General features: G+C 51.0%; 16 non-coding genes across 16 annotated transcripts; 12 read left to right on the top strand and 4 right to left on the bottom strand.

Annotated features, from left to right (window-relative positions):
* Positions 1–219: 219 nt before the first annotated feature.
* On the bottom strand, positions 220–301 carry trnas-gcu (transfer RNA serine (anticodon GCU)). Its single transcript has one exon. It is a non-coding gene; the product is annotated as a tRNA-Ser (tRNA).
* Positions 302–764: 463 nt separating this feature from the next.
* Positions 765–905, top strand: LOC141311083 (U4 spliceosomal RNA). The gene has a single exon (XR_012348548.1). It is a non-coding gene; the product is annotated as a U4 spliceosomal RNA (small nuclear RNA).
* Positions 906–1,752: 847 nt separating this feature from the next.
* On the top strand, positions 1,753–1,825 carry trnak-cuu (transfer RNA lysine (anticodon CUU)). The gene has a single exon. It is a non-coding gene; the product is annotated as a tRNA-Lys (tRNA).
* A 201-nt stretch (positions 1,826–2,026) lies between these two features.
* On the top strand, positions 2,027–2,100 carry trnan-guu (transfer RNA asparagine (anticodon GUU)). Its single transcript has one exon. It is a non-coding gene; the product is annotated as a tRNA-Asn (tRNA).
* Positions 2,101–3,638: 1,538 nt separating this feature from the next.
* On the top strand, positions 3,639–3,779 carry LOC141311081 (U4 spliceosomal RNA). The gene has a single exon (XR_012348546.1). It is a non-coding gene; the product is annotated as a U4 spliceosomal RNA (small nuclear RNA).
* An 847-nt stretch (positions 3,780–4,626) lies between these two features.
* Positions 4,627–4,699, top strand: trnak-cuu (transfer RNA lysine (anticodon CUU)). Its single transcript has one exon. It is a non-coding gene; the product is annotated as a tRNA-Lys (tRNA).
* A 194-nt stretch (positions 4,700–4,893) lies between these two features.
* On the top strand, positions 4,894–4,967 carry trnan-guu (transfer RNA asparagine (anticodon GUU)). The gene has a single exon. It is a non-coding gene; the product is annotated as a tRNA-Asn (tRNA).
* A 1,000-nt stretch (positions 4,968–5,967) lies between these two features.
* On the bottom strand, positions 5,968–6,049 carry trnas-gcu (transfer RNA serine (anticodon GCU)). Its single transcript has one exon. It is a non-coding gene; the product is annotated as a tRNA-Ser (tRNA).
* Positions 6,050–6,512: 463 nt separating this feature from the next.
* Positions 6,513–6,653, top strand: LOC141311080 (U4 spliceosomal RNA). Its single transcript, XR_012348545.1, has one exon. It is a non-coding gene; the product is annotated as a U4 spliceosomal RNA (small nuclear RNA).
* A 1,114-nt stretch (positions 6,654–7,767) lies between these two features.
* trnan-guu (transfer RNA asparagine (anticodon GUU)) lies at positions 7,768–7,841 on the top strand. Its single transcript has one exon. It is a non-coding gene; the product is annotated as a tRNA-Asn (tRNA).
* A 1,000-nt stretch (positions 7,842–8,841) lies between these two features.
* trnas-gcu (transfer RNA serine (anticodon GCU)) lies at positions 8,842–8,923 on the bottom strand. The gene has a single exon. It is a non-coding gene; the product is annotated as a tRNA-Ser (tRNA).
* Positions 8,924–9,386: 463 nt separating this feature from the next.
* LOC141311079 (U4 spliceosomal RNA) lies at positions 9,387–9,527 on the top strand. Its single transcript, XR_012348544.1, has one exon. It is a non-coding gene; the product is annotated as a U4 spliceosomal RNA (small nuclear RNA).
* Positions 9,528–10,374: 847 nt separating this feature from the next.
* Positions 10,375–10,447, top strand: trnak-cuu (transfer RNA lysine (anticodon CUU)). Its single transcript has one exon. It is a non-coding gene; the product is annotated as a tRNA-Lys (tRNA).
* Positions 10,448–10,648: 201 nt separating this feature from the next.
* Positions 10,649–10,722, top strand: trnan-guu (transfer RNA asparagine (anticodon GUU)). Its single transcript has one exon. It is a non-coding gene; the product is annotated as a tRNA-Asn (tRNA).
* Positions 10,723–11,722: 1,000 nt separating this feature from the next.
* Positions 11,723–11,804, bottom strand: trnas-gcu (transfer RNA serine (anticodon GCU)). Its single transcript has one exon. It is a non-coding gene; the product is annotated as a tRNA-Ser (tRNA).
* Positions 11,805–12,267: 463 nt separating this feature from the next.
* Positions 12,268–12,408, top strand: LOC141311077 (U4 spliceosomal RNA). Its single transcript, XR_012348543.1, has one exon. It is a non-coding gene; the product is annotated as a U4 spliceosomal RNA (small nuclear RNA).
* Positions 12,409–13,110: the final 702 nt, after the last annotated feature.

Below are 13,110 nucleotides of genomic sequence, written 5' to 3'. Positions count from 1 at the left end.
ACCAAGGCGTGCCGAGCACAACGGACTAGCCTTGCATCGCCTTAACCACTCGACCACCTTTCGTTTTGCGCGGTCCTTTTGTTTAACACTCCCGATTCAGACCACCAGCTCATTAGTAGAGCGCTCAGTGAACTGAACTGAGTGTGTCAGATAGGGAAGACACACAAAAATTGCAGAGTGGGGTCCCCAGGAACGAGGATCACTGCTAAATGTACCGAACGACGAGGATGGGATTCGAACCCACGCGTGCAGAGCACAATGGATTAGCAGTCCATCGCCTTAACCACTCGGCCACCTCGTCGTACTACGTGCCGTCTTTTATTTAGCACTCCCGATTCAGATCATCAACTCATTAGTAGAGAACTCAAAGAACTGAACTGAGTGTGTTAGATAAGGAGGACACACAAAAAGTTCAGCATGGGGTCCCCAGGACCTAGATTAAGGTCCAGTGCTAAAGGAACCGAACGACAAGGATGGGATTAGCAGTCCATCGCCTTAACCACTCGGCCTCCCCGCCCCCTTGCTGACTGAGAGAGGCCATGCTGCGGACCTTTTCAGCTGCTGCTGCTGTGCTTTCAGCAGGCTGTTTTGAGCACAGAGGGAATAGTGAATGAGCCGTCTTTTACACACCTCTAATCTGTTCCGTAGAAACACGGTGCAGCAACCCGTGCCAGGAGACTGTTTGTGCGGCAGTTTAAAGCTTGCTACCACCTTGTCGGTTCACATCCACGTAGGTGCCTGCAAAGGTCACGACCGTCGCCGGCATTCTTTCGCAGAGGCAATATTGTAGCCTATGAGGTTTATCCGAGGCGCGATCATTGCTGGTTGAAAACTTTACCCAATACCCCGCCAGGATGACTTGAAATACAGTCAGCTTTGGCAATTTTTGCTAGCCTCTCTGGAGGCTTAGAGTATTGTTGAGAAAAAATAGCCTGGTTTCGTTTCTCGTCGAAAAGGTGTCTGCTGATGATTGAGCGCCAGAGCCAGAAGGCTTGTTGTTTTGTAAATATGTCCTCAAGACGGGTATCATTAAACTGCAGCGCAATTACAGCTCACCGTTACCCATCGTAAACAGGTTGGGCCTGTCTGGTCCGGTGGGCTCTCAGTGGCGCTAAAGCTTCCAGTGCATGTCGAGCACAATGTATTAGCTTTCCACCGCCTTACCCGCTGGACCACCTCGTCATCTTGCGTGGTTTCTTTGTTTAACACTCCTGAACCATGTGCATGTGGATGCCTTCTTCGTCTTTTGTTTCAGCCGCCGAGGGCCTGTTTTCCACTGAGGCCCTGCGTCAAACTCCCTATGAGACACAATCGAACGTTAGTAGTAACCTCCGATTACGGCCGAATGTGGATTCTGCTCGGACGACGGGGCACCGGTACATCCTTTGTAGCTTTGGCTTGTTAGCCAAACGCTACAGCAGTTTGCCATTTCCCATGAAATCATCCTTGATTTCCTTAAGAAAGGTGCCCCAAATTGGTGGAAAATCACATCTCAACCATACGCTGTCCAAAGCATTGACCCGCCTTCACGCGGCAAAACAGAACGTGTTGTTGGCCCGCACTGCTGGGTCAAACTGCGCTTCCCAAAAACAGATTGGGTCAAAACCGACAGAAGAAATCTCTAAGCCTGCTCTAAGCCCTACCCACGGGGAGGGCTCGACAGTCTCGCACAACGCGAGAGCCTCCGTTTCGCCTGTGTAATTTGGGGGCCGATGAAAACTGGGTCCGACCCGGTGAAGAAGCCCACGATCAGCCCGGCTAGCTCAGTCGGTAGAGCATGAGACTCTTAATCTCAGGGTCGTGGGTTCGAGCCCCACGTTGGGCGGCTCTGTTGACTCTCTTTCTTCCCAAAAGGGTGGCGGGCTCCAGCGTGCCCATTCGCCGCGCAGGCTGAGTGGATTTTGCGAGCTCCGGAAACATCTTTCAAAACAGATGTCGCTGTTAGTGCGAGCAATTTTAATCCCTATCACTAACCCTAACCCTTGCTTTTACACCGGTGATCCGGCGGCAGCAAGCAACAGCGGCTGTCTCTGTGGCGCAATCGGTTAGCGCGTTCGGCTGTTAACCGAAAGGTTGGTGGTTCGAGCCCACCCAGGGACGTGTGAAATGCCGGAGTTTTGCACGCGCGTCAGGTGTCCACTAACGCCTATGCCATTCTTAGGGTTGCGAGGCACAGCTTTCTCAGGGCGTTTATCTTGTGCACCTTCAATAAGCTGGCTTGTTTTAAAAGAACTCAGCGGCGGGCATTTGGTGAACATTTTCACCAGCTCGAGTAGTTTGCTGTGGCATGTGGATGCCTTCTTAACTGATGATCTGTCTCTGGGGCTCATCTAGTTGACATAGTATCCGCTGACATTCGGCTGAAGGTGCTGATCCACCATCTGCTCTTGGTACGGACTGGAACCGGGGGACTGTAGTGACCATCAGATCGGAATGCAGAATGGATCTGGTGGCTACGGTGACCTCAGAATAAGAAGAAACAGACTAATATTAATGTAGATGCAAAAGTTCCATGTTGCCACAAAGTCAATACCCAATACCCCACCGGGATGACTTGAAATACAGTCAGCATCGGCAATTTTTGCCAGTCTCTCTGGAGGCTTGTTGAGAAAGATAGTCTTGCTTCGTTTTGTTTCCTTTTATTGGCGTGGCTGGTTGTTGGTCCTCGTCAAAGAGGTGTCCACCGATCATAGCGTGCCGGAGCCAGAAGACTTGTTGTTTTGTCAATATGTTCTCAAGACTTTGCGGCAGGTATCAATAAACTACAGCACAATCACAGCTCGCCGCTACCCATCGTAAACAGGTTGGGCCTGTCTGTTCCGGTGGGCTCTCAGTGGTGCTAAAGCATCAAATGAAGAGGATGGGATTCGAACCCACACAAACCAAGGCGTGCCGAGCACAACGGACTAGCCTTGCATCGCCTTAACCACTCGACCACCTTTCGTTTTGCGCGGTCCTTTTGTTTAACACTCCCGATTCAGACCACCAGCTCATTAGTAGAGCTCTCAGTGAACTGAACTGAGTGTGTCAGATAGGGAAGACACACAAAAATTGCAGAGTGGGGTCCCCAGGACCGCTGCTAAATGTACCGAACGACGAGGATGGGATTCGAACCTACGCGTGCAGAGCACAATGGATTAGCAGTCCATCGCCTTAACCACTCGGCCACCTCGTCGTATTACGTGCCGTCTTTTATTTAGCACTCCCGATTCAGATCATCAGCTCATTAGTAGAGAACTCAAAGAACTGAACTGAGTGTGTTAGATAAGGAGGACACACAAAAAGTTCAGCATGGGGTCCCCAGGACCTAGATTAAGGTCCAGTGCTAAAGGAACCGAACGACAAGGATGGGATTAGCAGTCCATCGCCTTAACCACTCGGCCTCCCCGCCCCCTTGCTGACTGAGAGAGGCCATGCTGCGGACCTTTTCAGCTGCTGCTGCTGTGCTTTCAGCAGGCTGTTTTGAGCACAGAGGGAATAGTGAATGAGCCGTCTTTTACACACCTCTAATCTGTTCCGTAGAAACACGATGCAGCAACCCGTGCCAGGAGAATGTTTGTGCGGCAGTTTAAAGCTTGCTACCACCTTGTCGGTTCACATCCACGTAGGTGCCTGCAAAGGTCACGACCGTCGCCGGCATTCTTTCGCAGAGGCAATATTGTAGCCTATGAGGTTTATCCGAGGCGCGATCATTGCTGGTTGAAAACTTTACCCAATACCCCGCCAGGATGACTTGAAATACAGTCAGCTTTGGCAATTTTTGCTAGCCTCTCTGGAGGCTTAGAGTATTGTTGAGAAAAAATAGCCTGGCTTTGTTTCTCGTCGAAAAGGTGTCTGCTTATGATTGAGCGCCAGAGCCAGAAGGCTTGTTGTTTTCTAAATATGTCCTCAAGACGGGTATCATTAAACTGCAGCGCAATTACAGCTCACCGTTACCCATCGTAAACAGGTTGGGCCTGTCTGGTCCGGTGGGCTCTCAGTGGCGCTAAAGCTTCCAGTGCATGTCGAGCACAATGTATTAGCCTTCCACCGCCTTACCCGCTGGACCACCTCGTCATCTTGCGTGGTTTCTTTGTTTAACACTCCTGAACCATGTGCATGTGGATGCCTTCTTCGTCTTTTGTTTCAGCCGCCGAGGGCCTGTTTTCCACTGAGGCCCTGCGTCAAACTCCCTATGAGACACAATCGAACGTTAGTAGTAACCTCCGATTACGGCCGAATGTGGATTCTGCTCGGACGACGGGGCACCGGTACATCCTTTGTAGCTTTGGCTTGTTAGCCAAACGCTACAGCAGTTTGCCATTTCCCATGAAATCATCCTTGATTTCCTTAAGAAAGGTGCCCCAAATTGGTGGAAAATCACATCTCAACCATACGCTGTCCAAAGCATTGACCCGCCTTCACGCGGCAAAACAGAACGTGTTGTTGGCCCGCACTGCTGGGTCAAACTGCGCTTCCCAAAAACAGATTGGGTCAAAACCGACAGAAGAAAACTCTAAGCCTGCTCTAAGCCCTACCCACGGGGAGGGCTCGACAGTCTCGCACAACGCGAGAGCCTCCGTTTCGCCTGTGTAATTTGGGGGCCGATGAAAACTGGGTCCGACCCGGTGAAGAAGCCCACGATCCGCCCGGCTAGCTCAGTCGGTAGAGCATGAGACTCTTAATCTCAGGGTCGTGGGTTCGAGCCCCACGTTGGGCGGCTCTGTTGACTCTCTTTCTTCCCAAAAGGGTGGCGGGCTCCAGCGTGCCCATTCGCCGCGCAGGCTGAGTGGATTTTCGGGCTCCGGAAACATCTTTCAAAACAGATGTCGCTGTTAGTGCGAGCAATTTTAATCCCTAACCCTAACCCTTGCTTTTACACCGGTGATCCGGCGGCAGCAAGCAACAGCGGCTGTCTCTGTGGCGCAATCGGTTAGCGCGTTCGGCTGTTAACCGAAAGGTTGGTGGTTCGAGCCCACCCAGGGACGTGTGAAATGCCGGAGTTTTGCACGCGCGTCAGGTGTCCACTAACGCCTATGCCATTCTTAGGGTTGCGAGGCACAGCTTTCTCAGGGCGTTTATCTTGTGCACCTTCAATAAGCTGGCTTGTTTTAAAAGAACTCAGCGGCGGGCATTTGGTGAACATTTTCACCAGCTCGAGTAGTTTGCTGTGGCATGTGGATGCCTTCTTTACTGATGATCTGTCTCTGGGGCTCATCTAGTTGACATAGTATCCGCTGACATTCGGCTGAAGGTGCTGATCCACCATCTGCTCTTGGTACGGACTGGAACCGGGGGACTGTAGTGACCATCAGATCGGAATGCAGAATGGATCTGGTGGCTTTGGTGACCTCAGAATAAGAAGAAACAGACTAATATTAATGTAGATGCAAAAGTTCCATGTTGCCACAAAGTCAATACCCAATACCCCACCGGGATGACTTGAAATACAGTCAGCATCGGCAATTTTTGCCATTCTCTCTGGAGGCTTGTTGAGAAAGATAGTCTTGCTTCGTTTTGTTTCCTTTTATTGGCGTGGCTGGTTGTTGGTCCTCGTCAAAGAGGTGTCCACCGATCATAGCGTGCCGGAGCCAGAAGACTTGTTGTTTTGTCAATATGTTCTCAAGACTTTGCGGCAGGTATCAATAAACTACAGCACAATCACAGCTCACCGCTACCCATCGTAAACAGGTTGGGCCTGTCTGTTCCGGTGGGCTCTCAGTGGTGCTAAAGCATCAAATGAAGAGGATGGGATTCGAACCCACACAAACCAAGGCGTGCCGAGCACAACGGACTAGCCTTGCATCGCCTTAACCACTCGACCACCTTTCGTTTTGCGCGGTCCTTTTGTTTAACACTCCCGATTCAGACCACCAGCTCATTAGTAGAGCGCTCAGTGAACTGAACTGAGTGTGTCAGATAGGGAAGACACACAAAAATTGCAGAGTGGGGTCCCCAGGAACGAGGATCACTGCTAAATGTACGGAACGACGAGGATGGGATTCGAACCCACGCGTGCAGAGCACAATGGATTAGCAGTCCATCGCCTTAACCACTCGGCCACCTCGTCGTACTACGTGCCGTCTTTTATTTAGCACTCCCGATTCAGATCATCAGCTCATTAGTAGAGAACTCAAAGAACTGAACTGAGTGTGTTAGATAAGGAGGACACACAAAAAGTTCAGCATGGGGTCCCCAGGACCTAGATTAAGGTCCAGTGCTAAAGGAACCGAACGACAAGGATGGGATTAGCAGTCCATCGCCTTAACCACTCGGCCTCCCCGCCCCCTTGCTGACTGAGAGAGGCCATGCTGCGGACCTTTTCAGCTGCTGCTGCTGTGCTTTCAGCAGGCTGTTTTGAGCACAGAGGGAATAGTGAATGAGCCGTCTTTTACACACCTCTAATCTGTTCCGTAGAAACACGGTGCAGCAACCCGTGCCAGGAGACTGTTTGTGCGGCAGTTTAAAGCTTGCTACCACCTTGTCGGTTCACATCCACGTAGGTGCCTGCAAAGGTCACGACCGTCGCCGGCATTCTTTCGCAGAGGCAATATTGTAGCCTATGAGGTTTATCCGAGGCGCGATCATTGCTGGTTGAAAACTTTACCCAATACCCCGCCAGGATGACTTGAAATACAGTCAGCTTTGGCAATTTTTGCTAGCCTCTCTGGAGGCTTAGAGTATTGTTGAGAAAAAATAGCCTGGTTTCGTTTCTCGTCGAAAAGGTGTCTGCTGATGATTGAGCGCCAGAGCCAGAAGGCTTGTTGTTTTGTAAATATGTCCTCAAGACGGGTATCATTAAACTGCAGCGCAATTACAGCTCACCGTTACCCATCGTAAACAGGTTGGGCCTGTCTGGTCCGGTGGGCTCTCAGTGGCGCTAAAGCTTCCAGTGCATGTCGAGCACAATGTATTAGCCTTCCACCGCCTTACCCGCTGGACCACCTCGTCATCTTGCGTGGTTTCTTTGTTTAACACTCCTGAACCATGTGCATGTGGATGCCTTCTTCGTCTTTTGTTTCAGCCGCCGAGGGCCTGTTTTCCACTGAGGCCCTGCGTCAAACTCCCTATGAGACACAATCGAACGTTAGTAGTAACCTCCGATTACGGCCGAATGTGGATTCTGCTCGGACGACGGGGCACCGGTACATCCTTTGTAGCTTTGGCTTGTTAGCCAAACGCTACAGCAGTTTGCCATTTCCCATGAAATCATCCTTGATTTCCTTAAGAAAGGTGCCCCAAATTGGTGGAAAATCACATCTCAACCATACGCTGTCCAAAGCATTGACCCGCCTTCACGCGGCAAAACAGAACGTGTTGTTGGCCCGCACTGCTGGGTCAAACTGCGCTTCCCAAAAACAGATTGGGTCAAAACCGACAGAAGAAAACTCTAAGCCTGCTCTAAGCCCTACCCACGGGGAGGGCTCGACAGTCTCGCACAACGCGAGAGCCTCCGTTTCGCCTGTGTAATTTGGGGGCCGATGAAAACTGGGTCCGACCCGGTGAAGAAGCCCACGACCAGCCCGGCTAGCTCAGTCGGTAGAGCATGATACTCTTAATCTCAGGGTCGTGGGTTCGAGCCCCACGTTGGGCGGCTCTGTTGACTCTCTTTCTTCCCAAAAGGGTGGCGGGCTCCAGCGTGCCCATTCGCCGCGCAGGCTGAGTGGATTTTCGGGCTCCGGAAACATCTTTCAAAACAGATGTCGCTGTTAGTGCGAGCAATTTTAATCCCTAACCCTAACCCTTGCTTTTACACCGGTGATCCGGCGGCAGCAAGCAACAGCGGCTGTCTCTGTGGCGCAATCGGTTAGCGCGTTCGGCTGTTAACCGAAAGGTTGGTGGTTCGAGCCCACCCAGGGACGTGTGAAATGCCGGAGTTTTGCACGCGCGTCAGGTGTCCACTAACGCCTATGCCATTCTTAGGGTTGCGAGGCACAGCTTTCTCAGGGCGTTTATCTTGTGCACCTTCAATAAGCTGGCTTGTTTTAAAAGAACTCAGCGGCGGGCATTTGGTGAACATTTTCACCAGCTCGAGTAGTTTGCTGTGGCATGTGGATGCCTTCTTTACTGATGATCTGTCTCTGGGGCTCATCTAGTTGACATAGTATCCGCTGACATTCGGCTGAAGGTGCTGATCCACCATCTGCTCTTGGTACGGACTGGAACCGGGGGACTGTAGTGACCATCAGATCGGAATGCAGAATGGATCTGGTGGCTTTGGTGACCTCAGAATAAGAAGAAACAGACTAATATTAATGTAGATGCAAAAGTTCCATGTTGCCACAAAGTCAATACCCAATACCCCACCGGGATGACTTGAAATACAGTCAGCATCGGCAATTTTTGCCATTCTCTCTGGAGGCTTGTTGAGAAAGATAGTCTTGCTTCGTTTTGTTTCCTTTTATTGGCGTGGCTGGTTGTTGGTCCTCGTCAAAGAGGTGTCCACCGATCATAGCGTGCCGGAGCCAGAAGACTTGTTGTTTTGTCAATATGTTCTCAAGACTTTGCGGCAGGTATCAATAAACTACAGCACAATCACAGCTCACCGCTACCCATCGTAAACAGGTTGGGCCTGTCTGTTCCGGTGGGCTCTCAGTGGTGCTAAAGCATCAAATGAAGAGGATGGGATTCGAACCCACACAAACCAAGGCGTGCCGAGCACAACGGACTAGCCTTGCATCGCCTTAACCACTCGACCACCTTTCGTTTTGCGCGGTCCTTTTGTTTAACACTCCCGATTCAGACCACCAGCTCATTAGTAGAGCGCTAAGTGAACTGAACTGAGTGTGTCAGATAGGGAAGACACACAAAAATTGCAGAGTGGGGTCCCCAGGAACGAGGATCACTGCTAAATGTACCGAACGACGAGGATGGGATTCGAACCCACGCGTGCAGAGCACAATGGATTAGCAGTCCATCGCCTTAACCACTCGGCCACCTCGTCGTACTACGTGCCGTCTTTTATTTAGCACTCCCGATTCAGATCATCAGCTCATTAGTAGAGAACTCAAAGAACTGAACTGAGTGTGTTAGATAAGGAGGACACACAAAAAGTTCAGCATGGGGTCCCCAGGACCTAGATTAAGGTCCAGTGCTAAAGGAACCGAACGACAAGGATGGGATTAGCAGTCCATCGCCTTAACCACTCGGCCTCCCCGCCCCCTTGCTGACTGAGAGAGGCCATGCTGCGGACCTTTTCAGCTGCTGCTGCTGTGCTTTCAGCAGGCTGTTTTGAGCACAGAGGGAATAGTGAATGAGCCGTCTTTTACACACCTCTAATCTGTTCCGTAGAAACACGGTGCAGCAACCCGTGCCAGGAGACTGTTTGTGCGGCAGTTTAAAGCTTGCTACCACCTTGTCGGTTCACATCCACGTAGGTGCCTGCAAAGGTCACGACCGTCGCCGGCATTCTTTCGCAGAGGCAATATTGTAGCCTATGAGGTTTATCCGAGGCGCGATCATTGCTGGTTGAAAACTTTACCCAATACCCCGCCAGGATGACTTGAAATACAGTCAGCTTTGGCAATTTTTGCTAGCCTCTCTGGAGGCTTAGAGTATTGTTGAGAAAAAATAGCCTGGTTTCGTTTCTCGTCGAAAAGGTGTCTGCTGATGATTGAGCGCCAGAGCCAGAAGGCTTGTTGTTTTGTAAATATGTCCTCAAGACGGGTATCATTAAACTGCAGCGCAATTACAGCTCACCGTTACCCATCGTAAACAGGTTGGGCCTGTCTGGTCCGGTGGGCTCTCAGTGGCGCTAAAGCTTCCAGTGCATGTCGAGCACAATGTATTAGCCTTCCACCGCCTTACCCGCTGGACCACCTCGTCATCTTGCGTGGTTTCTTTGTTTAACACTCCTGAACCATGTGCATGTGGATGCCTTCTTCGTCTTTTGTTTCAGCCGCCGAGGGCCTGTTTTCCACTGAGGCCCTGCGTCAAACTCCCTATGAGACACAATCGAACGTTAGTAGTAACCTCCGATTACGGCCGAATGTGGATTCTGCTCGGACGACGGGGCACCGGTACATCCTTTGTAGCTTTGGCTTGTTAGCCAAACGCTACAGCAGTTTGCCATTTCCCATGAAATCATCCTTGATTTCCTTAAGAAAGGTGCCCCAAATTGGTGGAAAATCACATCTCAACCATACGCTGTCCAAAGCATTGACCCGCCTTCACGCGGCAAAACAGAACGTGTTGTTGGCCCGCACTGCTGGGTCAAACTGCGCTTCCCAAAAACAGATTGGGTCAAAACCGACAGAAGAAATCTCTAAGCCTGCTCTAAGCCCTACCCACGGGGAGGGCTCGACAGTCTCGCACAACGCGAGAGCCTCCGTTTCGCCTGTGTAATTTGGGGGCCGATGAAAACTGGGTCCGACCCGGTGAAGAAGCCCACGATCAGCCCGGCTAGCTCAGTCGGTAGAGCATGAGACTCTTAATCTCAGGGTCGTGGGTTCGAGCCCCACGTTGGGCGGCTCTGTTGACTCTCTTTCTTCCCAAAAGGGTGGCGGGCTCCAGCGTGCCCATTCGCCGCGCAGGCTGAGTGGATTTTGCGAGCTCCGGAAACATCTTTCAAAACAGATGTCGCTGTTAGTGCGAGCAATTTTAATCCCTATCACTAACCCTAACCCTTGCTTTTACACCGGTGATCCGGCGGCAGCAAGCAACAGCGGCTGTCTCTGTGGCGCAATCGGTTAGCGCGTTCGGCTGTTAACCGAAAGGTTGGTGGTTCGAGCCCACCCAGGGACGTGTGAAATGCCGGAGTTTTGCACGCGCGTCAGGTGTCCACTAACGCCTATGCCATTCTTAGGGTTGCGAGGCACAGCTTTCTCAGGGCGTTTATCTTGTGCACCTTCAATAAGCTGGCTTGTTTTAAAAGAACTCAGCGGCGGGCATTTGGTGAACATTTTCACCAGCTCGAGTAGTTTGCTGTGGCATGTGGATGCCTTCTTTACTGATGATCTGTCTCTGGGGCTCATCTAGTTGACATAGTATCCGCTGACATTCGGCTGAAGGTGCTGATCCACCATCTGCTCTTGGTACGGACTGGAACCGGGGGACTGTAGTGACCATCAGATCGGAATGCAGAATGGATCTGGTGGCTTTGGTGACCTCAGAATAAGAAGAAACAGACTAATATTAATGTAGATGCAAAAGTTCCATGTTGCCACAAAGTCAATACCCAATACCCCACCGGGATGACTTGAAATACAGTCAGCATCGGCAATTTTTGCCATTCTCTCTGGAGGCTTGTTGAGAAAGATAGTCTTGCTTCGTTTTGTTTCCTTTTATTGGCGTGGCTGGTTGTTGGTCCTCGTCAAAGAGGTGTCCACCGATCATAGCGTGCCGGAGCCAGAAGACTTGTTGTTTTGTCAATATGTTCTCAAGACTTTGCGGCAGGTATCAATAAACTACAGCACAATCACAGCTCACCGCTACCCATCGTAAACAGGTTGGGCCTGTCTGTTCCGGTGGGCTCTCAGTGGTGCTAAAGCATCAAATGAAGAGGATGGGATTCGAACCCACACAAACCAAGGCGTGCCGAGCACAACGGACTAGCCTTGCATCGCCTTAACCACTCGACCACCTTTCGTTTTGCGCGGTCCTTTTGTTTAACACTCCCGATTCAGACCACCAGCTCATTAGTAGAGCGCTAAGTGAACTGAACTGAGTGTGTCAGATAGGGAAGACACACAAAAATTGCAGAGTGGGGTCCCCAGGAACGAGGATCACTGCTAAATGTACCGAACGACGAGGATGGGATTCGAACCCACGCGTGCAGAGCACAATGGATTAGCAGTCCATCGCCTTAACCACTCGGCCACCTCGTCGTACTACGTGCCGTCTTTTATTTAGCACTCCCGATTCAGATCATCAGCTCATTAGTAGAGAACTCAAAGAACTGAACTGAGTGTGTTAGATAAGGAGGACACACAAAAAGTTCAGCATGGGGTCCCCAGGACCTAGATTAAGGTCCAGTGCTAAAGGAACCGAACGACAAGGATGGGATTAGCAGTCCATCGCCTTAACCACTCGGCCTCCCCGCCCCCTTGCTGACTGAGAGAGGCCATGCTGCGGACCTTTTCAGCTGCTGCTGCTGTGCTTTCAGCAGGCTGTTTTGAGCACAGAGGGAATAGTGAATGAGCCGTCTTTTACACACCTCTAATCTGTTCCGTAGAAACACGGTGCAGCAACCCGTGCCAGGAGACTGTTTGTGCGGCAGTTTAAAGCTTGCTACCACCTTGTCGGTTCACATCCACGTAGGTGCCTGCAAAGGTCACGACCGTCGCCGGCATTCTTTCGCAGAGGCAATATTGTAGCCTATGAGGTTTATCCGAGGCGCGATCATTGCTGGTTGAAAACTTTACCCAATACCCCGCCAGGATGACTTGAAATACAGTCAGCTTTGGCAATTTTTGCTAGCCTCTCTGGAGGCTTAGAGTATTGTTGAGAAAAAATAGCCTGGTTTCGTTTCTCGTCGAAAAGGTGTCTGCTGATGATTGAGCGCCAGAGCCAGAAGGCTTGTTGTTTTGTAAATATGTCCTCAAGACGGGTATCATTAAACTGCAGCGCAATTACAGCTCACCGTTACCCATCGTAAACAGGTTGGGCCTGTCTGGTCCGGTGGGCTCTCAGTGGCGCTAAAGCTTCCAGTGCATGTCGAGCACAATGTATTAGCCTTCCACCGCCTTACCCGCTGGACCACCTCGTCATCTTGCGTGGTTTCTTTGTTTAACACTCCTGAACCATGTGCATGTGGATGCCTTCTTCGTCTTTTGTTTCAGCCGCCGAGGGCCTGTTTTCCACTGAGGCCCTGCGTCAAACTCCCTATGAGACACAATCGAACGTTAGTAGTAACCTCCGATTACGGCCGAATGTGGATTCTGCTCGGACGACGGGGCACCGGTACATCCTTTGTAGCTTTGGCTTGTTAGCCAAACGCTACAGCAGTTTGCCATTTCCCATGAAATCATCCTTGATTTCCTTAAGAAAGGTGCCCCAAATTGGTGGAAAATCACATCTCAACCATACGCTGTCCAAAGCATTGACCCGCCTTCACGCGGCAAAACAGAACGTGTTGTTGGCCCGCACTGCTGGGTCAAACTGCGCTTCCCAAAAACAGATTGGGTCAAAACC

This window comes from Garra rufa, unplaced genomic scaffold, assembly GCF_049309525.1.
Source record: "Garra rufa unplaced genomic scaffold, GarRuf1.0 hap1_unplaced_003, whole genome shotgun sequence".
NCBI classification, from domain to species: Eukaryota; Metazoa; Chordata; class Actinopteri; order Cypriniformes; family Cyprinidae; genus Garra; species Garra rufa.
The sequence above is the reverse complement of the archived record's forward strand: the minus strand, read 5'-3'. Positions and strand labels throughout refer to the sequence as shown.